This window comes from Triticum dicoccoides, chromosome 2A, assembly GCF_002162155.2.
Source record: "Triticum dicoccoides isolate Atlit2015 ecotype Zavitan chromosome 2A, WEW_v2.0, whole genome shotgun sequence".
NCBI lineage: Eukaryota > Viridiplantae > Streptophyta > Magnoliopsida > Poales > Poaceae > Triticum > Triticum dicoccoides.
The window spans coordinates 115,874,378-115,882,849 of record NC_041382.1 but is presented as its reverse complement, the minus strand read 5'-3'; positions in this window follow the sequence as shown (position 1 = coordinate 115,882,849).

Sequence of the window (8,472 nt, the reverse complement as noted above, 5' to 3'; positions counted from 1 at the left end):
ACCCTTTCGATGCAACAGCCCAATTACCTATCAACCTCAAGGCTCGAACCACATCACTGCCTGTCGTAATTGAGACATCCAAGGATCAAAGTTAATCCGGATGCCTTTGTCATTCTCACCTTCTTTTGGCTGCAGGCTGTATCATTGACAATCAGGGGAGTTTGCTTCCGAACTCCTAGGGCTCACCGTGTAGACACAGTTTTCCATAGCAAACAGAGCCTCTCTGCCATCAAGGTCCTTGCCAACGGGGATCTCCTGGTTAATCGGATAATTGAGTCCGAGAAACAGAGAGTGTGAACCAAGGCTGTTTACTCGCCTCCAACTAAAGAATCCTAAAGGCCCCAACAAGCTGGTATCCTGCTCATAGACGTAACAGCCACTGTCCGGATACTCATGTATTACACGGTGCTTGTATACAGTGGGGTTTTTGCAATATAACTTTTCCGGCTCATGTGTCCGAATGATCATCAGTCTTTTGTCGTCGTCTGATCGAGCGAGGAACCAGTTGTGCTTCCCTGTTTTTGGCAAAGGTGGTGTGATTACAAAGGGCAGTAACTGTAGGGACACTACATCATATCAAAAGGGACAGGCATTGTTAATCTAAGATCAACATTGTTCAGAGTATGAGTAGGATAATGCAAGAAACATCATTGATATGTCCCTGTTGGAACTGGGAGGAAAATACAGGGAAATGTATATTGGGTTCGAAAATATAGAAGTGCCATGCATGGTTATACTCATGTTATCTCGCAATCGATTATTCATAGGAAACTACCATGTCATGCATGTTATGTAATCATGTTCTGTCCTCACAAACAAATTCTTCAAGGTAACTAACAGACCATGCATTGTTATATACTCGTGTTCTGTGGGCAAAAATTTTGTGAGGATATTATTCTAGCCATTGATTGCTGAAGGGAGAATATAGGTATGTACACATGGTAAGCATTGCAGGACTTCACTACTTCCAAATATAGAGTTCTCCATATGCACATTTACTTCCCTAATGTATGGTTAGATGAAACCAACAGTGTGGTGCATGTTTCTACATCATGAAAATGAGGAAACTAACATGGCCATTGATACACACTCATATTTAGTAGTAGTATATAGATTACTGTAAAATAAGGATAATATCCATATATTCCTAACCGTTTGATTATTCAGGATACAAATTGGCTGTAATGACAGGTCACAATCGCATGAATTAACTCATTCCAAATATAGCTGATTTACGGCGTCTCTAATACATTGCCATAGTTCTACTCAAATTCTGCTCAAACAGAGATATGCCAATCATCACAAAAAGTTCAAACAGTGTCATGTCGTCATCATTAACATGAGAGGAAACAACTTATACGCGCCGTCCCAGCAATACGTGGTGCCATCTGCTTTGTCGATCGCGTAGATGATGCCATTGTGTTCAATAGCATCACAGAAGTGTGTATCAGCTTTGACGATGATCCACTGCGAGCCGAGTTGTCTCCAGCTAAAGAAGGCACCGACTTAAAGATAGGCGAGTCCGCGGTCGAACAAGGCAATTAGCTTGAAGTCTGCGTAATTCGCATGTCATGTGGGCACTTGGCAGATTACAATCTTCTGCAAAACAATGTCCGTCCAACTGACGTAGTAATCTAGATGACTTGGACCGCGATGGTAATACTCTATATAATCCAACGGAGGAAGGATAATCTCATGGGAGGTCTGGAAGTTCACGAGCACCAACTTTTTACCGTCTTCTCTGAAGGCAGCCATCCAGTGGGAGTTCATGCCGACCCAGTACATACCTGCCAAGAAGTTTTGGGCGATGGTGATCGGATCGATGTCGAGGGAAATGATGTACGGCGACCCACTACATACCTGCAAAGAAGTTTCGGCTAATGGAGATCGGATTGAAGTCAAGGGGCATCATGCACGCCTCCGTATCATGGTGAGCCAATCTCGCAAGACCAGATAGCAGCAAGCAGGGTGTCTTGAAAAGATTAGGCCTCGCTTCGACGATGGCCGTGTGCATGTCCCTCGAGCATGCAGTCAGCCGCAGGGCGCTCAACATATCCATACACGAACAACAGAGGTCGAGGATGTCACTGGGGAGATTGCTCCAATCGCGGCTCATATGGATGCTGCGCGGTTTGCGTTCGGCCATGGTGGAGTTTGGAAGGGGGCTTGATTTACGGGGGAGAAGGATGTCGGTACTGGAGCGGCTAGCGAGGGAATAGTGGTACTGGGGGAGGCGAGTGAGGCGACGGTACACGGGGGCACAATGAGATGGAGACGGAAAAGGAGATGGAGATGGAGTGGTGCTATGGGAGTGGAGAGGGAGACGAGGCGAGGCACCAATGTGCTATACAGCGGCGGTGACAGACTGCACTGTGCACAGGGTGAGGCTGACTTTCGTAACCCGAACACACCGCCTAGACTAGTGTCAGGCGCAAGGTGTTGTCACTTCACTGTGAGGACCGGATGAATAGTATTTTGCCATCAAGTGTACCACAATTGTACTACTACTACTACTACTACTACTACTACTACTACTAGTAGTAGTAGTAGTAGTAGTAGTAGTAGTAGTACTAGTAGTAGTAGTAGGTACATGAGTACTCCAGTATTGTATAGTGTAAATAGGTCTCCCGTGCTAGCATGCCTGTTCACTTCATCGTTCAGGTATCATCCATATTGCGAGCAGAACCAAATTCTCATGCATGCCCAATCAATGCTCTATCGTGATGCATGCAGTGGTCGTTCTGGTGCATTAAGGATGGCATGCAGATCGTTCCACACTTGAGAAGAAGAAAAATGGAAAGGTAGAACATGGCAGCAGAGGAAGAGAATGCTAGCTAACGAGGCTGGGAGGGGATCGAGCAGGAAGTTAATGCTCCATGCCTAAAGGTTTTGGGAAAACCTGATTTTCATAAGGTGACTTATACTCACCTAAACGGAGGGAGTATTCCTTAACCAGAGAATGTTGTGTCTTCCACTCACGCGCTCAAAAAAACTACGACACATTTTTTATCTGTTTGCATAGGTCCCACCTATCAGGAAGGACGGGCACATACACGAATAGGTACGACTCATCAGTCTACCCGCATAGCCTTTTCGTTTAGTCTACCTAGCCTTCTAATCAACTGCCTGCACGCCACTTCTCCCATTTACTTCTCCACCGGGAACCGATTCTCCTCGTCTTTTTCACCTCCCCTTCGTCTTCATTTGCATCCAACCCCCACTGCGTTCACATTTTTTTAACCCCTTTAAATAATCATCTACTACTTCAGTTAGACAAGCCATCTAATCCTAATTCTCCAAACCATAGTTGTCGGTGTCAAAACCGGCGGATCTCGGGTAGGGGGTCCCGAACTGTGCGGCTAAGGCGGATGGTAACAGGAGGCAGGGAACACGATGTTTTACCCAGGTTCGGGCCCTCTTGATGTCCTGCTTGATTAATATTGATGATATGGGTAGTACAAGAGTACATCCACCATGAGATCAGAGAGGCTAAACCCTAGAAGCTAGCCTATGGTATGATTGTATGTTATTGTGTCCTACGGACTAAAACCCTCCGGTTTATATAGACACCGGAGAGGGCTAGGGTTACACAAGGTCGGTTACAAAGGAGGAGATATACATATCTGTATTGCCTAGCTTGCCTTCCACGCCAAGTAGAGTCCCATCTGGACACGGGACGAAGTCTTCAATCTTGTGTCTTCATAGTCCAACAGTCCGGTCAAAGGATATAGTCCGGCTGTCCGGAGACCCCTAATCTAGGACTCCCTCAGTAGCCCCTGAACCAGGCTTCAATGACGATGAGTCCGGCGTGCAGTGTTGTCTTCGGCACTGCAAGGAGGGTTCCTCCTCCGAACATATCACAGAAGAGTTTGAAAATACCAGGATAATGTCCGACCCTGCAAAATAAATTCCACATACCACCGTAGAGAGAATAATATTTCCACGAATCTTAATCTGCTGACATGTTTTGGCAACATGACATCATGCCATGGCTCGGTGATTATTCGAACCATTTTTCTTTAACCAGCTCCATACATAACGCGAGGCGATTTCTTGACACGTCTTGTCATAGCAGATATCATGTTCCCTTAATTATGTGATTCTCATGTAACACCCCGAGACCATTGCGCCAGGTGTCTTCCAGTTATTCGTTGTTGTTGCCTTGTCATTTGCTTGCATGTTGCATCATGCCATGTCATCATTCGCATTGCATCATCATGTTTTCAAAACTTGCATTCGTCCGGGTCTCCCAGTTCCTTCCGTTGTCCGTTCTGAGGCCAGACTCACTTGCACGCGCCCGCGGCATGTTTGAAATAGTATTTTATAAGTGGCTGGAAAATGTTCTCGGAATGGGATGAGAGTTGACGTGTGGTCTTATTATAGTGTAGATAGACCGCCTATCAAGTTTCATCGCATTCGGAGATCGTTTGGTGCCCCAACGGATAACTATAGCGGCAGTATAGCCGGTCTAACGTCGGACATTTTCGGTCTCCGGAAACAGATGCCGGGCCATCTCTCTCTTCTCCCCCTCGCAGTCTCGCCACAGCCCTCCTAGTCCATCCTCCTTCCCCACTTCGCTTCCGGAGTTGTCCGATGCGATCGCATGGTCCAAAACCCTCTCTGCTCAGTGCATCAACCCCCCCTCGCGCGCGCGTCCGAAAAGCTGTCCCGGACCCGACCCGGGCAGTCGCCACCATTGTGTCCGGATCGTCCCCAAACATCTGCAAAACATCTCTGTTTTGTTAATTGGGCTCCCTAGCTATGTTATCTGCAATCGTCCGATTGCGATCGTAGGGACGAGGTAGACCCTACCCAAAAATCCATATGCCATATATAATGACCAACCCTAACTTTTAGGGAGTTTGTCCAATCAATCCCCTCGCAGCGCCGCCACCCTCCACCTAACTCCACTCGGTTTTCCGTGCGTGGCCAATCAAGAGCGAAGCTCCTCCCTGCCTCGATCTGGATCGAGAGGAGCGCTGAGTCACGTGCCCTGCTCCTCCCCAAGCCAGCTCTAGCGGCCACTCCTACACCACCTCGCGCCTGAGCGCCCATGCCCCTCGATCCAGCCATCTAGGAGGATGCCGCCATGGACGCCAGGCACCATCTCCCCACCGTCGCTCATCCTCTCTCCCCTCTATCTCTTCCCTGTCTCTTCTTTCTCTGAACCCTCTCCTTTTTCTTCGACAGGAACATCCAGGGTCGTCCTCATCGCCCCTGCTTCCTCCGCTTCGAGGACGAGGCCCAGCGCTCAAGCTCGTGCTGCACCTCCGGGAACAAGCTCGACGACGTCCTCTGCTTTGCCTGCATGAACCCCGCGCTCGTCTTCTCGCCCGGACGGACGCCTCGCTGGACTCCTCCCGCGCCAAGCCTCACGCGGTCGACCTGCAGGATCGAGCCGCCGTCGTCAGTTGTTCCTGCATCCCCGCCCGCTCTCCTTCTCCTCAGGGACTCGCCAGAGCTCTCGTGGCCGACGCCTCAAGCACGCCGCCAAGCGCCGCCACGTCCCAATTGTCTCCGTCGGGTCCGCGTCCGTGCCCTTTTCCCGGACGCCCCCGCCTGGATCCGCTCCTCCTCACCTCGTTCGCATCATCGGGATCGCGCCAAGTCCCTCGCAGGAGTCTTCTCCTCGCCGCTGTGTTCGTCAAGTCCCTGTCGTCGCTGCTGCTTTGTCTCTGTCGAGCAGAGAACGAACAGCGAATGCACGCAGCCACCGCTCGTGTTGACTGCGCTCCCTTCCACCACCTTGTCGATCCAGCCAGTCCAGAGGCCTGCGCGCCCTGCCGGCCTACCCCTCCTCCTCAAACGGGCCGAAGCCCATGGGTGAGTCCACCCCAAGCGCCCCCTCCTTTTTTTCTTACTGCTGGGCCAGTTCATTTTCAGCCCAGTGGATGTTTTTTTGGTTCTGCGAATTTAGCTAATTTCCAGGGATTTGCAGATTTACAGAAAACCCCTTAGCCTTCATGCATTTGATATCTCACAAACTAAGCATCACATGTAAAAACTTTGTATATGAAAAATGCTTAGTTTTTCATCTAGTTTCATAATATGCAATTTTCATGCATGTTTGAGATGTTTAAAATGCTGTTTGGTTAATTTTGCTCCTATGCCTTGCTAAAATGATTTAATTCATAACTCAATAGCGTAGCTCAGATTTTAATAAACTTTATATGTAAATGGGGTAAAAAATGCCTAGTTTAACATGGTCTACATGTTTTGCATGTTTAATAACTCTAAAATTGTGTTTAGGACAGATTAGTACCAAACCTAATATATGCATATGGGGATTTACCGGAGATTGTTGTTCGTTGTTCCGGCCTCATTTAAACTTGCCTAGATAGGTAGTTTTACTTATGCTTCACCTCTTGCCATGCTAACAACATTTAATCTTGTTGGGTACATAAACGAGATCGAACTAAATAAGTCATGTGTTGTTCCGTCAATATGCAACTCGTTGCATATTGAGCTCCACTTAATTTGTAGAATTGCTTGTGCACTTTGCCATGCCATGCCTCATTAAACCGGACATGCATCATACTTGGTTGTGCATCATGCCATGCTTATGTGGTGGTTGTTTACTATGTTGTTTGCTTCTTTTTGGTGTTGCTTCTTCGGGTTGGTTCCGATAACGTCGCGTTTATGAGAATCCGTTCACCTACGTTCGTTTGTCTTCTTCATGGACTCATTCTTCTTCCTTTCTGGATCTCAGGCAAGATGACCATACCCTCAAAATCACTTCTATCTTTGCTTGCTAGTTGCTCGCTATTTTGATATGCCTATGCTGCGATGCCTACCACTTGCTTATTATGCCTCCTATATTGTTGAGCCAAGCCTCTAACCCACCTTGTCCTAGCAAACCGTTGTTTGGCTATGTTACCGCTTTGCTCAGCCCCTCTTATAGCATTGTTAGTTGTAGGTGAAGATTGAAGTTTGTTCCTTGTTGGAACACGGAGATGTTGTTCCTTGTTGGAACATGTTTACTTTGGGATATCACAATATCTCTTATCTAATTAATGCATCTATATACTTGGTAAAGGGTGGAAGGCTCGGCCTTATGCCTGGTGTTTTGTTCCACTCTTGCCGCCCTAGTTTCCGTCATATCGGTGTTATGTTCCTGGATTTTGCGTTCCTTACGCGGTTGGGTTATAATGGGAACCCCTTGATAGTTCGCCTTGAATAAAACTCCTCCAGCAAGGCCCGACATTGGTTTTACCATTCGTCACCTAGCCTTTTCATTCCCTTGGGTTCTGCAGACTCAAGGGTCATCTTTATTTAAACCCCCGGGCCAGTGCTCCTCTGAGTGTTGGTCCAACCTGTCAGCTGCCGGTGGCCACCAGGGGCAACTCTAGGCTGGCCTACCGGAACCTTGGACAATCCGGTGTGCCCTGAGAAAGAGATATGTGCAGCTCCTATCGGGATTTGTCGGCACATTCGGGTGGCTTTGCTGGTCTTGTTTTACCATTGTCGAAATGTCTTGTAACCGGGATTCCGAGTCTGATCGGGCCTTCCCGCTAGAAGGAATATCCTTCGTTGACCGTGAGAGCTTGTGATGGGCTAAGTTGGGACACCCCTGCAGGGTTTTGAACTTTCAAAAGCCGTGCCCGCGGTTATGGGCAGATGGGAATTTGTTAATGTCTGGTTGTAGAAAACCTGCAGTTGACCTTAATTAAAATGCATCAACCACGTGTGTTACCGTGATGGTCTCTTCTCGGCGGAGTCCAGGAAGTGAACACAGTGTTGGAGTTATGTTTGACGTAGGTTGTTCTAGGATCACTTCTTGATCATAGTTGTTCGACCATGCTTTTGCCTTCTCTTCTCGCTCTCATTTGCGTTGTTAGCCACCATATATGCTAGTCGCTTGCTGCAGCTCCACCTCATGACTTTTACCCTTCCTATAAGCTTAAATAGTCTTAATCGTGAGGGTGTGAGATTGCTGAGTCCCCGTGACTCACAGATAGTTCCAAAACCAGTTTGCAGGTGCCGACGTTACCGAGCAGGTGACGCAACCAGGCTCAAGGAGGAGCTCGATGAAGATCTTGTCCTTTGTGTTGTTTCCTTCTAGTTGATCAGTAGTGGAGCCCAGTCGGGACGATCAGGGATCTGTGTAGCATTTGGGGTAGTCTTCTTTTATTTTGGGTTCCGTAGTCGGACCTTGATTGTATCTGGTTGATGTAATGATTTATTCATGTATTGTGTGAAGTGGCGATTGTAAGCCAACTATGTATCTCTTTCCCTTATGTATTACATGGGTTGTGTGAAGATTACCTCACTTGTGACATTGCTTTCAATGCGGTTATGCCTCCAAGTAGTGCTTCGACACGTGGGAGATATAGCCGCATCGAGGGCGTTACAAGTTGGTATCAGAGCCTTCCCCGACCTTAGGAGCCCCCTGCTTGATCGAATCGCTGGCGTTATTGAGTCTAGAAATGTTTTGAGTCATTTAAGAATTATATATATCGGAGAGTTAGGACT